At 38.3% G+C, this 16,479-nt stretch overlaps 1 protein-coding gene across 2 annotated transcripts in view; it reads left to right on the forward strand.

The window, feature by feature from the left end:
* Window positions 1-435: 435 nt before the first annotated feature.
* sipa1l2 (signal-induced proliferation-associated 1 like 2) overlaps window positions 436-16,479 on the forward strand; it is a 77,668-nt gene continuing 61,624 nt past the window's right edge. Inside the window, exon 1 of one of the 2 annotated variants that reach the window (XM_048173440.1) lies at window positions 436-609. The gene's annotated coding sequence lies outside the window, so the exon portion shown is untranslated. The remainder of the gene's footprint in view (window positions 610-16,479) is intronic. The other variant, XM_048173441.1, reaches the window with a different exon arrangement.

The following is a 16,479-nucleotide window of genomic DNA, read 5'->3' on the forward strand; positions in this document are numbered from 1 at the left end:
CATCAGAAAAGTGACCACCAGGATGTAATGTGATCAAATCAAAGCATTTCGCTTGTTTATTCAGTGTCATCCCCTCACTATTAATTGCCATCTAGAATGCATAATGTGCTTGTAAATACAATGGGTTTGTTACCCTGAGGCAATTTCTTGGATTAAATGCTTGTTAATTTACAAATACATTAAAAATGTAATTTAAAAAGTGGACATTTATAGAATTTATTTTATCATTCCTACAAAAAAATATTATTTAATTGGCCTATTTACACGGTATGCAATTTACTGACTACATAAATGAGTCTCACAACATCGTCCTAACAGCCCCTTTAAAGTCAAAGGGCGAGATTGACAGGCCAGATAGCAAATTATAATCCTCTATCACAGGAGGAGGGGTTCTGTCTACGCCACGACGAATCAGCGCGCAGAAGGGGCGGGCTTTGTGCCGGTGGGGCTGTCAGTCAGCCGCTCGCTGTGTCCTGAGATCTGTTGAGTTGTTGCGCTTCTATTGTGGAAGGCGCGTCTCTTTGGGAAATAACGCGTGTATTGACACAAGGAATCGTTGCGTTGTATTATTTTCACATACAATGGGATTGTAGTCTCGTACTTGGCGAGGTAAGAGTACAAACAATTGAATCTTTATCTTGTATTTGAACTTGTTCCGAAATAAACTTTTCTTAAAGGTGAACTCCACGGAGCTTAGTGGGTTTTGTCCATACAGATCCACCCGGCTCCACAGCGCGTGTGTTATTGGTTTTAACAAAAGATGCTTTAAGGAAATCAGCGGGAAATATTAAATTGCGTTGTTTTAGATAAGGACATTTCATTTGGGTTTTATGTGCCGTTGCTGATGCACATAACAACGGACAGTTTAGTAGCATTATTCAATCCAGTGTTTTAGGGGGAATTAATAACAAAACATCCTACAGTACCTTGACAACACATCTGTTTGCACTCCAGTTGTTGTACATTCTGCGATTTGTGTGGAAATATTCAATGTTTATTCCCTTTGTCGTTTTCTTTTCACTTTAAAACTTGTTATAGTTCACTCAGAATGAATTGTCTTCCTTTACCAATTCATTTCGTTTCAAACCCTTATGACTTTCTTCCTTGAAACACAAAAGTAATCCACACGAGTCGTTATATAGGCTATTCCAAGTCTTGTGACGACATGTGATAGTTTTGTGTGAGGAACAGGCCGAAATTTAAGTCGCTATCCACTCCTTATTCACTTCAGTTAAACGCTGCCACGGCATTGTTCAGTCAATGAACTGAACTCGAGAATCGGATTAGTATGATTCATGAACGAATCATTCCCCGCGTCCGAATATGCGTACTTCCCTACTATATAGCCTAGTAAGCAGAAAGCAGTGGGCTATGTCAAATCATAGGAAGACAGAATGTTTCATGAAACAGTAAATGAACTGTCTATGGTTCAAAGTGTGAACCAGCCATCACTTTGCTATCCCAATAAGGATGAGGAGCCATTAGATTCAAAAAGTTGAAAAACAAAAAAATTCCAACATGGGGAGTGTTAGTATGTATGGGATTGTTTTTATACTGCACACTTGCTTACAGTTCAGATTAATTGCAATTTCTGCATGCTGCAGTTTAATTAATTTAAAAAAAATCAGACTTGAACGAATTGGTCATTCATAAACTGGGTATTGCTACTTCACCCACAGACTCACCAAGAAGTGCAAGGGCAGATGTCCCAAACTTAAGTGAATAATGATTTAGCTTTTTTCTTACACAAAGGTATCGTAGGGCTTCAAACAGCTTGGTAAATAGGGAACAAAGTCATGCAGGCTATTTTTATGTTAATTTTATGGTGATTTTGTGCTGTTTATAAGGCTGTCGTTGCATGGAAAAGACATTCTTCAAAATATCTCCTTTTGTGTCCCACAGAAGAAAGTAAGTTGACATGATGTTTGATCTTTTTGTGTGAACTAGCCTACTCCTTCAAAACCTCACAGTCTCAAAGATCTTTTATCATTTTTGCAAACTGTCTACAACTGATACTATACATTTTCAATTTGAAACAAATGAGTTTTGTGTTTGTCAGTCGCAAATCAGTCTGTACCATGTGAGTACAAATGATTATCTTCAATCTAATAGCATTAATGCTCATGCTGTCACTGGTCTTCAGCCTAAGAGAGATCATCCAAAAGTACTCATTATTCAATGGTGTTGAAAGCCCTGCAACGGTCTGAAATGGATTAGTCTCGCTTAATTTGTAACGCTTTAAAGAGAAATAGTTTTTTTTGTTGTTCCTTCAGCAGTAACCTTGGCAGCCAGCTGTTGCTTCGAACATTTTGGCAGTCTACCCAGTAAATTTGCGGTTTTATTCTTTCTCCTGGGTTTGGAGTTTTTGATGCCCAAATTGGAGGGGTTTGTGTGCTTTGCAGGCTGAAACCCTTTGTAGCTCCGCTGTCTTTGTTTTAGGTGCATCCATTATTCAAATTCAGGCAAATACTTTGTTCTCATCTGTTAGAAACTGACTGGCATGTAAATGAAATGTCTTCATCAAATGGAGACTACAGATATCCGCCCAAATGTCTTGTTGCATGTCAAATGAGGTGCAGATGGCTGTGAATGCTCATCTCATGAGCTGCCATATATTTTATTGTTAATTTAATTATCAAAACTCCAATGTAATTATGCTCAGCCTAGCTAAATTTAGTCAGAAACACTTCTCTTGAGAGCAGGGCTTGGAGCCAACCAAGAAACACATCTGTGTCCTGTTGGTTTCAGCTAAAAGAATGTTGTGCTGTTTCTGTGAAATGTTCATATTCTCACTTAAATGGTGATCTACTGCTTTAAACCGCTGAATGAATAGTCATGCTGCTTTGTGTGGTTATTTGAAACCCCCTCAGGGTGGATTAGAAGTCAAACACCCCGAATGTCTGACAGCAGGGAACCCGTCAAAAACACTTTCTGTGCGCTCAGAGAGTTCAAATCAATGGTCTTTGTGTCGCTACCCCTGACAGAAAACAGGCCTGAGGGCGATTTGTTTGTGTTAGCGGATTAATTTCCCCTCTCTCTGTGTCATGGTGGGCACCTGTCAGCACTGAGGGACTCTTCATGTGAACCCTGTGGGACTTTTCGGCTTTCTCGACATAGTGCGGTCAGGCTAATTAAGTCTCCAGTCTTTTCTTCAACTCTCTGGTCTTGTCCCTCGGGCCTTTGACCAACCTCAAGATCTTAGAGAAGGATCAGCAGATGTTTTTCAAATGGTTTAGTGCAATGCGATTTAGGGAAATTATATTAGATGCAGCTGAGTTTGGCTAGCCCTCAATTGACTGTTGATTGAGTTATCTAATTCTTGTGAGACCCCATTGACCCTAGCAAGCTAATCAGAAGACTCCTCCCCTTTTTCATTGTTCATGGGCGACTGTGTGAGTCCGGTTGTGTATGTTTGTGTGTCTGACTCCATGGGAAGACTCCTCGGTATTAGTTGCTTCCTCCGTGCATTTTTGGTTCCCTAGGGATGGTAAACAATCAGAGCATATTTGAGCGCTCGGATTCTGCACGGTGGGGCAGATTATGTGCATAGTTTGCATAATTCACAGATAATGGAAAGGAAATAAGTTCGGATGTGTTTCAAGTTTACCAAATCAAGGTCAGGAGTTGAGAACACCTCAGGGAACGAGATCCAAATGGCTTAATTCGAAGACTAAACAGCCACTGCCCTAAGTGTGACCTCTTTCTGAAAGAGTTTGTCTTTTGCTTCTCTATGAAAGGAAGTATTTCATTATCTCGAGAGTCAGATCGGATGCTCTAGTTCCTAATCTGTTTGCCTGTCTGTAAACTCCTAAAATAGTCATTCACATCCATGCAAGACCCTGTTTGTTCATTGATTTGTTGTAAGATTATGTTCTCAGAAGGGGAAAAAATGAAATGAAATCTGTTCTCTTGAAGTGGCTTCTCAGAAGATGATTACAAAGGATACATTGTTAATTTGCTGGTAGTAATGTACTGAGTGAATTTTTTTTTCTTTTTACCGATGGAGAGCATCGGGAGAATGCATGGACACAGACAGGGATTAGCTATGGCCATCTGTTGCCCGAGGAATCAATAGCCAGACCTTTCTCAGCTTCCCTGCATGGGTACAGGAAAGGATCGCTGCACCACTCCATCAACGGTACTTCAGTTTGCCCGAGAGTGACCCCGGGTACTCCATTTTTAATGTGTGTATGCTCATGCACCTTTGTGAGCAAGAGAGTGATGTCTTGAATGGGACCACCGACTCCCACCTTCCATCCACCATCCTTGGCACTCTTCTAGTACCCTGCATGACCTGCAATCCTCTTGTTAAGATGAACTATATAATTGGTTTAATGTAGTCGGCTGTACGTTCAGCAGCGGTTGCCAGCAGCGAATGTCAATTTTAAAACTTTCCAAATGTGCTTTCTACCATATCGTGAGGACTTTTAGAGCAACATTTGTTAATGTTTTCCTGAATCTTTTTTGTAGATAAAGCTTTGTCTATTCTTTCTGATGCATGTAGTTTTAATTTTCTTGTCCCAATGGAAGCTTTTGTTGCAAGAAAAGGTTTCCTTTTAGTCAGCTATTGAGTTCACAGCTATTTTCTTCCTCCTCCCATTCTCTTTCATGGCTCTTTTTGAAGGTGTCGACACAATGGAGTGTCTTCCTATGACGCTTCCGCAGCCTGGAGGTCTGGGGATTCGGTTTTCAGGTCGATATCGAGTAAACCATTTCATCCTTATTGCGCTAGACAACCCTAAAGAGCTGATGCCAACTCAGCCTTCCCTTCTCACTTCTGCTTGAGTGACTTTCCTGACATTCCTGGCAGAATCACCTGGCCTTAGCACCCTGGATTTCTGAATCCAAAACATTGTTTGGCTAGTAGACTAGAAAAACAAGCTCATGATCATGTATTGTTTCTGTTGTTTCGTTTCAGGGTTTGCAATGAAGCATAGATGTGTTATCTCAGAACTTAAAGGTCAGGCTATAGGTGTTGTATTGCAGTCATGTGACTTTAGCAGAACTGTTTAAAATCATTGACATGGAGACAGAGGGAACTGCCTGCTGTACTAGTGCTGGCAATTTGAAGGAAGGCCAAGGCTTGTACTGGAAACCTTAATGGTTCCGTAATTATATTACCAAATTTCTTCTGCTTCATTTTACATCCATATAAAGTGTTCTACCTGCCTAATCTAACAGTCTCTCCAACTCCATAGGGATAGTTCACCCAAAAAAATGTACTCAACCTCATGTCATTATTACAAACCTCTATGATTTTCTTTATTCTGTGGAACACAGAACAACACACGTTGTTTTGGACCCTTTTGACTGTCAGACCAAAGAATTCTTTTGTGTTTCATAAAAAAATAAAGCCATACAGGTTTGTTATGAAAAGAGGGTGAGTAAATGATTTATATTTATGTACGACAAGTGTTTCTTTATATTTTATGGGTTGCTTTATATATTTAACATCTTTATATGATATTTAATAACTTGCAGCCCCAGCCTCATAATAACCCATCCATCTTGGACCGTTCCCTCTTTTCTGCCTAATGCAAAGGCCCATGGGAAAGCAAGCGAGGCTGCTGGCAAACCCTATCAGATGCACAGAGCCATCTGCCTCTACACCTGACACTGTAACACTCACTTCCATTCATCCAGTTGGGTCTCAACCCCACCAAATGCCTTTTCCTGATTTACAAAAGTTTAATTTCAAACCCTTACGCTCAATCTTGTACGTTTCCGCCATCCCTTGGGATCTTCCCTCTTCCTTTCCACCTGCTCCATGAGCATAACCTCTGATGACAAGCTGCTCAATATTTAAAATGGCAAATGCTATGAAAAACTAGAGCACTGGAGTCTGCATTGGGACCTGCGTCATTTGTTTCTGTGCGGGGCTTTGTTTCGAGTTGGAGGCGAGGATTGAAATATCAGCAGATAGATTTCCACAGTTCTACTTTGGCTGAACCAAATCTCATTCAAGCATCTACACTCATTGTGAGAGGGGGGAGATTTTAGAAGGCTAGCTGATGCACATAGGGCCGTCCTTTTGGCTTCTCTCTCTCTGTCTTTGAACCAGATCTCTGTTCTCAGCGGGACTAATATGACTCTCTCGCGCTTGCTAAGTGGACTCTTTGGAGGTTTCTACCACAAAGAGGGACTTCAAATGGGGACAGGCAGATCTACGTGAAGTGTTCAAAGACAACAATTTCCCCATCTCTTTGTCTGATGGATGGGTGGAAAGATCAAGCCTTGAGCCTTTCATTAACACAAGCAGAATGAGCAAAACTCTTTCACAGTTAGATATTTTTAATTTCATAAAGTAAGGGGAATTGCCACACAAGCCTTCAGGGTGAAAATTTGAGGAATGTCACCTCTTAACAACTCTATAATTGGTTCTCTGCTTTCTTCGCTTCCACCTGGAGAAACATGGTATGACTAATCAGATGACTGACGGGGAGCTAAAAAAAAATGAATTATGTGCACAATAAGGCCTTGCATAAGGTTAACAGCTCCTGCCAAGTGTTGAGAGAACAGTGGCTGTGTTGTACCTGTGTCGGTTGTCATGGAGGTGTGTCCCAAAGCGAAGAAACCGATAAAGACTGCTCAGTATCTGTGAAGTCTTTGTTTTTCAATGTTTACCCATGAATTACCACGTCACTAGCTTGTCTTGACTGCTCCATGCGATTGCGTTCGTTTGGATTCTGCTCAGTGTAATAGATGTCTTTTTGACAGACATTATTAGATGCGTTTGTGAGGCGAAGGATTTCGCAACCGTCTCCTTTATTTTGCTTCCTTGTTTTTGCTCAATAGCCATTAGCTTCTTCCAACATATTTGTGCAATGATTAAGTGCATTGTACGTTAGACAGCGCCACCTCTGCAATGTAAGTCGAGTGGAAAGCTTATTATTTTTGTCCTACATTTCCTCCTTGCCAGGGCTGAATGTGTAATTCCCATGACAGTGGGGTTGTTTGTTAGTCAAGCGTGTACAAGGACGATTAAATGCATGTAATCCTCTGGACTCCTCATGTTTGAGTCCATTTTGTTCTAATTGCACTTTAATGCTGTACATATTTTTGTCTGTGACTGCATTGTAACGACTGATATCCAGTCTTTAGTTCACTGTTACTGTTTCAGGAAGTCCTACGCTATGGCCACAGTCTGCCCATGTTATGCCTCTCATCTGACTACTAAATATATATCATAGAGATTTAGTAGGACATTTCTAGATGTAATTTACATATGTTGGTCATAATCAGCAATGCTATTTGTAGCAGAAACAGCTGTTGTTTGTTGCGGCGGAGGTGGTGGTGCTGGTATTCTGCACTCACAGCAAACCCTCACGGCCCTTTAATAAATCATAACCATTTAGTCTAAGAAGGTAATAACTCAACTCACTCCAGTCTATTCACATTTGTCTATGTTTTTTCAGACTTAAAGGCAAAGTCTGTTTTTTACTATGTGTAAATACTTTTATATGCCAGTTTAATGTGAGGCACATTTTTGCAGATTTTTGTTGACTTAAACGGCCTGAACTCCGATGGCATGAGTTTAGGGTGGGACTACTTGTAGAAAGCTGTTTGGAAATATTTTTGCAATTTTCTTTGGTGCCACCAATGTTTCATAAATTACACATTTCACCTTTTTAAAGTAAGAATTGAAGCAACCCCTCCTTTAGTGAAGGTGAGATTGGTCCAATATGTCCTTTGACCTCCTACCGATTGCTTCAGCAGGGACAGATGGGCAGGTTTATTCTTGAGGTCAAGGTGCCCCTGCCCCCAGGGTTTCTTATTGTTCTGTCTTATTGATCTCATCCCATCAACAGACAGTTCCACATTGGTTTGGAATGTGGACTGTTGCATATGCTTTAGTCAACAAGTTTAATGTCAGCAAGGTCACCTTTAAGCCCTTCTTGTTTGTTTGGGTGGCACAAAGGTTTAACATTTGAAGAGATCTCCTTAGTATTATATTTAAAGGGATAGTTCACCCAAAATTGAAAATTTGATGTTTATCTGCTTACCCCCAGGGCATCCAAGATGTAGGTGACTTTGTTTCTTCAGTAGAACACAAATTATGATTTTAACTCCAACCGTTGCCGTCTGTCAGTCATATAATGCGAGTCGATGGGAACTTCTATAAGAGTAAATAAAACTTGGTTAGACAAATCCAAATTAAACCCTGCGGCTCGTGACGACACATTGATGTCCTAAGACACGAAACGATCGGTTTTATGCGAGAAACCGAACAGTATCTATATCATTTTTTTTTACCTCTAATACACCATGTCCAACTGCGTTCAGCATTCGTTTAGTGAGGTCTGATCGCGCTCTTAGAGTTAAAAAATGATATAAATACTGTTCGGTTTCTCACACAAACCGATCGTTTCGTGTCTTAGGACATCAATGTGTCGTCACGAGCCGCAGGGTTTAATTTGGATTTGTCTAAGCAAGTTTTATTTACTCTTATAGTAGAAGTTCCCATCCACTCGCATTATTTGACTGACAGACGGCTGCGGTTGGAGTTAAAAATCATCATTTGTGTTCTACTGAAGAAACAAAGTCACGTACATCTTGGATGCGCTGTGGTTAAGCAGATAAACATCAAATTTTCATTTTTGGGTGAACTATCCCTTTAAAGCAATTTTATCAATATATTATTAGTACTTTAACTATATTCGTATTCTGACAGTTTAATTGGATGAGTTGTGTTTTAGTCATTGTTTTTAAAACATTCAGCAACAAACAGCTTAAGACAGTGGACTTACCTTGTTAAAGATTGCCAAACCAGTCTCTCAGTCAGGCCAAGCTGATTTTCAGTTCATCTAGCTTACTGTTGTCAAAAGTACCGACTTCGATACAAAGTCATTACTGAAATTTTAAAAATGTGATGCTTTGAGCGCTGTTGACAGATTCAAAAACACCTCTGGGCATTGTGTTCACGCGTTAAACATATATGTCTGTGATTGGCTACATTTGATCAATGCTTCAAAAACAATAGACATCAATGACGCTGCTTTCAACTCTCCCGCTTTCAAACACTTCCACGTGCTTTCAAACGCTCCCGTGCACTGATCATTGTAGTCAGTCACAGATACATATGCTAAGCGCGTGAACACAATGGTCAATCAGAGGTGTTTATGAACACAACAGCGGTTGAAGCGTCACGTTTTTAAAATCGGTCGGTACTTTTGACAAAACTAATTTAGCTGGCATCCCACTCGGTGTGCCCCTAATCGGTCTAAAACCAGCAAGTTAGGACCAGCAACCCACGGGCTATTTTAAGCCTTTTTTTCAGCAGCTAAATTGTGTGAATTCTGATTATTATTACATTTTAATTTTTGTTTTGGTCATATTATTATTATTATTATTATTATTATTAGTAGTAGTAGTAGTAGTAGTAGTAGTAGTAGTAGTAGTAGTAGTAGTAGTATTTTAATATATTATAAAATGATAAGTCCTGGTTTTAATTTTATTGGGGTCTTTTAAATATTATATTATATTAAAAGTATTTACGCATAGTAAAAAAACAGACTTTGCCTTTAAGTCTGAAAAAACATGGACAAATGTGAATAGACTGGCGTGAGTTTTAATTATTTTAATATTGGGTTCTTTAATCAAGCTGCTATTGCCACTGGTTTGTAAAAGAAATAAGCCATTTCAGACTGTGGATTACCAAGGTTAAGGGTTGTTTTAAGCACATCGCATCTCGCATGCCTCTCATGACCAATTGATTTATTGTACATGCTCCATTATGCTCACCATTGAACCATGTAGCATAAGGCAATGGCAGATTATTCGTCTGATTGTGTAAATTAATGTGTTGCACCATTTAGAGATGAACATGGAGAAACAAAGGGATTAACTTTGGCTTGATTGTTCACAATCTGATGACCTGTGCTTGTTGGGTAAGACCCCCAGAGCCATAGGCCAGATACCAGACAATGTCTTGTTTCCATGCTTTTTTTTTTTTGGCGGGGGTGAGATGGTTGACCTGTTGTCCTCTAGAGCCGAAGGCCAGATAAGAGGAGCGGATTAGTGTCTCTCCCAGCATTCCTTCTTCCCACTGTAGCGAAAATTATGTCTCAATAGGAAGCCTAGGGGAATTTCGACTGGTGACACTGTGGACCCTTTCTTTTCCACTGGTTTTGTTTCTTCCTCTTTTTTTTTTTTTAATCTCACCCATCCTTCTCCAACCTTTACCACTGAAATAAGATGTTAGGCTTTATCGTTTTCTGGAAGCCCCTATGACCTGGAAAATTAGAGACATTTGTGCAGGAAATTATGGGTATGATTATGGTGGCAGGAAATGGCTGTCGGCAATTAAAAAAGATGAGGAGAAAACACGTGTTGCCTTGAGACGCAGGTGCAGCCTCCAGACTCTTCCATCAGCTCTCCTCATGTTAAAATAAACACAACAGCTCCGTGTTTGTCGGAAAGAGTTGCGGGTGATCAAAGACCTCACCGGATCCATTTTTGGACACCTAAATGGTGTCATAATGCACTAGATTAGTAGTTTCAGTTTGCGGATCGTTCTGGCTGAGCGGTGTAAACGGTGACAGATGTACAATAAAGTGTTGATTTGCCATGCTTTGTCTGCTTAACAACTAGAGATACAATTTTTATAATCTCTAGAAGAAATCCACATACATTTTCCAGAGATTTACTGCTTTTAGGTTTTATTTTCTCTTTTTTGAAGGTAATGCCCTGGAATTGCAGGATTAAATTCATGGAATTTGTGGCCTTTTCTCTGTTACTGACAACAATAAACATTAAAAATCTAGGATGGTACATGACTGTGATCTTAAAACAAGAGCACATGGCCTGTACTTTTAGAAAGTCCTTCAGAAGATGTTTTTTTGTTTGTTTTTAATGCTGATCTTGGATTGGATTGGCTTCCCTTCCAGATGTCTTTGGTCCTACAATATGACATAAAACAATCTCACATTGGCATGAAAGGGCAGCTGCTGTCTTTGACCTTTTGCGTGTTCGACATTCTTCACAGTCTTATTGACTTCTATTAGTTCAATTGACTGTTTCAATAACGTAATTAACGCTATAAAATCTTTCGTCACGGCCTTGATGAGATTTTTACGAGCCAGACGTGGCTCGTGTGTGTACAGATGAGTGTGTATTTGCCTGTGTGTATCGTATCTTTGGGACTGATTAGCTGGTAAGTGACCTGCTCGGTTCAAGGTTAATTGGTTTATTGTAGCAGATCATGTTGTGAGATGGAGATTGAGAGGAGAAGAGTTCGATACAGCTATGTGTAGATTTCATGATCTAATGAGCTGCTGAGCTTGCAGTCAATCAGGTGCTGCTGTTCAGCCAGTTTGGCCTGTTTTATGTAGTTAATGAGGTTTTTTAGGGATATTTAAGAGAAGCTTGTATTGTTTATTGTACTCGGAAGGAGGATGAGGTTATTGTTAGATTAATAACACGGTTAGACGTTTCGCTTCGGGGTGCTGCTGTGTTGTGTGTTTTGGTGTGAATGTGTGTTTACTTGAGTTTAATGCCTTTTCCTGACTCAGCTAACAGAGTGCTGCTTCAGCTCACTGGAGCCTATAGATGTGCGTGCACACACACAGTCTTAGCATTCTTCCCAGTCTGACTTCATACATCCCATTTTAGCACCAGACATTTCTTTATCAGTGGTTCCCAGCTGGTGTAATTTAATTTTTAGTTTTAAACTTGTTAGAAAATTAGATGTTGTTTGTAATAATGTTTTATTTTACATTTTACTTTGATTGTAATAATTATCAATTATATATATTTATTTATTTGAATGCTGTACCATTCAGCTAAAGTGATAGTTCACAAGGGATAGTCAGGAACTGTTATAAATTACTCACCCTAATATCGTTCCAAACCTGAAAGACTTTTGTTCATCTTTGGAACACAAATGAAGATATTTTTGATGAAATCTGAGAGCTTTCTGTCCTTCCAAAGACAGCTATGCAACTGACACTTTGACACTTCAAAAAGTTCATAAAGAGGTTGTAAAACGAATCCATATTAATTGAGTGGTTTAAGCCAAATTTTCTGTAGAGGCACAGAAAGCTCTCAGATTTCATCAAAAAGATCATCATTTGTGTTCTGAAGATGAACGAAAGTCTTATGGGTTTGGAACAACATATGAGTAAATAATGACAGAAATTTCATTTTTGGGTGAACTAACCCTTTAAATTTCTGTCATTTACTCACCCTCATTTCATTCCACACCTGTAAGACCTTCATTCATCTTCAGAACACAAATTAAGATATTTTTGATAAAATCCGATGGCTCAGTGAGGCCTGCATTGAAAGCAAGTTAATTGACACTTTCAAATGCCCAGAACGGTACTAAGTTATATTTAAAACAGTTCATGTGACTACAGTGGTTCAACCTTAATGTTATGGAGTGACGAGAATACTTTTTGTGCACCAAAAAAACAAAATAACAACTTTATTCAACAACATCTAGTGATGGACGATTTCAAAACACTGCTTCATTTTACGAATCTTTTGTTTCGAATCAAAGTCATGTGATTTCAGTAAACGAGGCTTCGTTATGTCATAAGTGTTTCGAAATTTCAGTGAAAGTTTCATGAAGCAGTGTTTTGAAATCGGCCATCACTAGATATTGTTGAATAAAGTTGTTATTTTGTTTTTTTGGCGCACAAAAAGTATTCTCGTCACTTCATAACATTAAGGTTGAACCACTGTGGTCACATGAACTGTTTTAAATATAACTTTAGTAGCTTTCTGGCCATTTGAAAGTGTAAATTAACTTGCTTTCAATGCAGGCCTCACTGAGCCATCGGATTTTATCAAAAATGTCTTAATTTGTGTTCCAAAGATGAACGAAGGTCTTACGGGTTTGGAACAACATAAGGGTGAGTAATTAATGACAGAATTTTCATTTTGTGAAATAACACTTTAAGTATTGGAGTTGCATCTTGCTTCTGGGGCATTTGGCTTTTAATGTGGTTCATAACTAAATAAAACCGCCTGCGTGACTATGTAGCTTACTGCAGTGGGTAATTTGACATGCAAATGTGAGGGGCTTTTCTAAAATAAATAGTAAAATATTCATTGCTTATACTTCTTGTATGATTTACTCAGGAATTCCTGTGCAAGTGATGATTTCACACAAGACCTTGTATTCAATAATAATAAATTTTGAATTACGATGAGAATCAAATATAGGTTTTAGATATAGGTAACATGACAGGATATCAGATAGCAATCATATTTAAAATTGCGCTCAAAATGCATGTACAACTGCTATATAATTGCCTCTCGTCATGTCTGTTGCATTTTTTAAGATGATGTGGCAAGTTAAAAATTGTTCAGCTTTTAAAAACATGTCTCAAGACCCCTGTGATCTGTCCTGTTACATTTCATCAGTTGCGCTTCATCTAACTGTTTTTAAAAGCAAGAATGTGGACTGAAACCATTTACAGTGCCTGTATATTATTACTCTTCTGAAGAACCAATCAAAACACAATGTATCAGCCAATATGCCATTATAACTAAAACTTGTATTGAACATGAAATGTTTTCATATTAAAACATTTGCTGTTGCTTCTAATTATTCAAGTAGTTCACACTTTATTTAAGATGCATGTGATGCTTTCAGACAACCCTTTATATTGCATAACAAAGATGCCAAAATCCAGTATTAAAGGTGCCCTAGATTATGTTTTTAAAAGACGTAATATAAGTCTAAGGTGTCCCCTGAATGTGTCTGTGAAGTTTCAGCTCAAAATACCCCATAGATTTTTTTTTATTAATTTTTTTTAACTGCCTATTTTGGGGCATCATTATAAACGTGCCGATTTTATGCTGCGGCCCCTTTAAATCCCGTGCTCTCCGCCCACAGAGCTCGCGCTTGCCTTAAACAGTGCCTTAACAAAGTTTACACAGCTAATATAACCCTCAAAATGGATCTTTACAAAGTGTTCGTCATGTATGCGGCATGCATGCATCGGATTATGTGAGTATTTTATACTGTTATATTGTTTACTTCTGATTTTGAATGAGTTTGATAGTGTTCCGTGGCTAACGGCTAATGCTACACTGTTGGAGAGATTTATAAAGAATGAAGTTGTGTTTATGCATTATACAGACTGCAAGTGTTTAAAAATGAAAATAGTGACGGCTCTCTTGTCTCCGTGAATACAGTAATAACCGATGGTAACTTTAACCACATTTAACAGTACATTAGCAACATGCTAATGAAACATTTAGAAAGACAGTTTACAAATATCACTAAAAATATCATGTTATCATGGATCATGTCAGTTATTATTGCTCCATCTGCCATTTTTCGCTATTGTTCTTGCTTGCTTACCTAGTCTGATGATTTGGTTGTGCACATCCAGACGTTAATACTGGCTGCCCTTGTCTAATGCCTTTTATAATGTTGGGAACATGGGCTGGCATATGCAAATATTGGGGGCGTACACCCTGACTGTTACGTAACAGTCGGTGTTATGTTGAGATTCGCCTGTTCTTCGGAGGTCTTTCAATCAAATGAGATTTATATAAGAAGGAGGAAACAATGGAGTTTGAGACTCACTGTATGTCATTTCCATGTACTGAACTCTTGTTATTTAACTTTGCCAAGATAAATTTAATTTTTCATTCGAGGGCACCTTTAAGAGAAGAAATGGATTCACTCTACTATTCAAAAGTTTAGCATTTTATAAGATTTTTTTTAATGTTTTTGAAAGAATTCTGTTATGCTCACCAACTCTGCATTTATAGATCAAGTAACCAGAAATCAGATTGAAATTGGATGCAGAAAAATCCAATCTTGTATGTTTTTTGTTGTTTACGTTTACATCCGATCTGATATTAGTGAACAAATTGGCTAGCAAAATAAATGGTGGCACTCAGTAAGATTCAATTCCTGCCTCTCCTCCTCCACTACTACTACTTCTTCCCCGTTCTGCCTTTCATCTGTACCGGGGCTCATGAGATCGTTAGCGGATCCCAGTCTCAGTGGATTTCAGCAGTCAGGGGTCAGCTGTCTTCAGAGACGTCACTCACTGGGCCTGGAGGATTTGTTCCCCTATGGAAGGAAAGACCTTATTCAGGCTGTCTTTATTCCCTGAATGCCAAGGAGCACTAGAAGTGAGGAACGGATGGAGGGAGAGAAAATAGGACAAGCAAGCACAGCTGGGCAGCCAAGACAGGACAGTTTTATTTTAGAGAGTCAGTGTGCTTTGTAACATGAAGAACAGAGCCTAGGGAATTCTTCACAACACCCAACGGGCTGTTCCTCTGTCTGTCTCTCTTTTTTTATCCTCTCTTCATCTCTTTGGTTTTCTTCTCCCTCGCTTTTTGTCTCCATTTTTTAAAATGCTTTTAAAGGGATAGTCCACCCAAACATGTTCGGTCAATTCTGCCATTTACTCACTCTCATGTTGTTCCAAACCTTTATGACTTTCTCTTTTTTTTCTCTGTGGAACATTGAAGATATTTTGATACTTCGTATGTATGGTTGTATGTCGATTTACATTAGGGCTGTCAAACGATTAATCGTGATTAATCGCATACAAAATAACAGTTTGAGTTTGCATAATATATGTGTGAGTAATGTGTGTAAATAATATGTATATTTAATACACACAAATTAATGTATATATTTAAGAGAAATGTTATTTATGTACAAAAATGTTATTTATATATATAATATAAATTATATAAAAATATAAATATAAATAAATACATATACTTGTAAATATTTCTCAAATATATACATGGATGTGTTTGTATTTATATATACATAATAATTACACACAGTACACCCACATATATTGGGCGAACTCAAACTTTTATTATGTATGCGATTAATCATGATTAATCGTTTGACAGCCCTAATTTATATTTAAATTTATTTACTTGGAAGATGTCATTCTTCCTCAAGTTCTTTTTTTGTGTGTTCTTGGCACCATAAAAGTGGTCCATATCATTAGTGCACTGTATGCCAAACTATAGTATTGTGTGTGGAGAAGACATTTTTCAATCTATTTATCATATTACTTCAAAATGGACCACTTTTTTGCGCATTTTTGAGCTTGACAGCCCCAGTTCTCATTCACTTTCATTCGTTTTTAAAAATTCACCTTGTATTTCAAGGAAGAAAGAGTAAAACCAGTTTAGAACGACAAGAAAGTGAATAAATATTGATAGAATTTTAATTTGGGGTGAACTCAGGGCCGTGCACAGACCTTTTGAGGGGCATGTGCTGAAACTGAAAAAGGGCACCCCCCTCCCCCACACCCCACCAAATAAATAACACAAAATAATAGTCTCAAAAGCTTATATTTATTTATTTATTTATTTATTTATTTATAGTTTACATTACTGTAGTAAAACCATGTTTATACGTGTGAAGACGAGCGGGGAGTATACAATACCACATAAAAAAATATATATATATATATCTAGCGAGCAAATACATATTAACATCGTAAACATTAACCATACTGTGTGACCATATAATATGAT

The sequence above is a fragment of the Megalobrama amblycephala genome, linkage group LG21 (assembly GCF_018812025.1).
Source record: "Megalobrama amblycephala isolate DHTTF-2021 linkage group LG21, ASM1881202v1, whole genome shotgun sequence".
NCBI lineage: Eukaryota > Metazoa > Chordata > Actinopteri > Cypriniformes > Xenocyprididae > Megalobrama > Megalobrama amblycephala.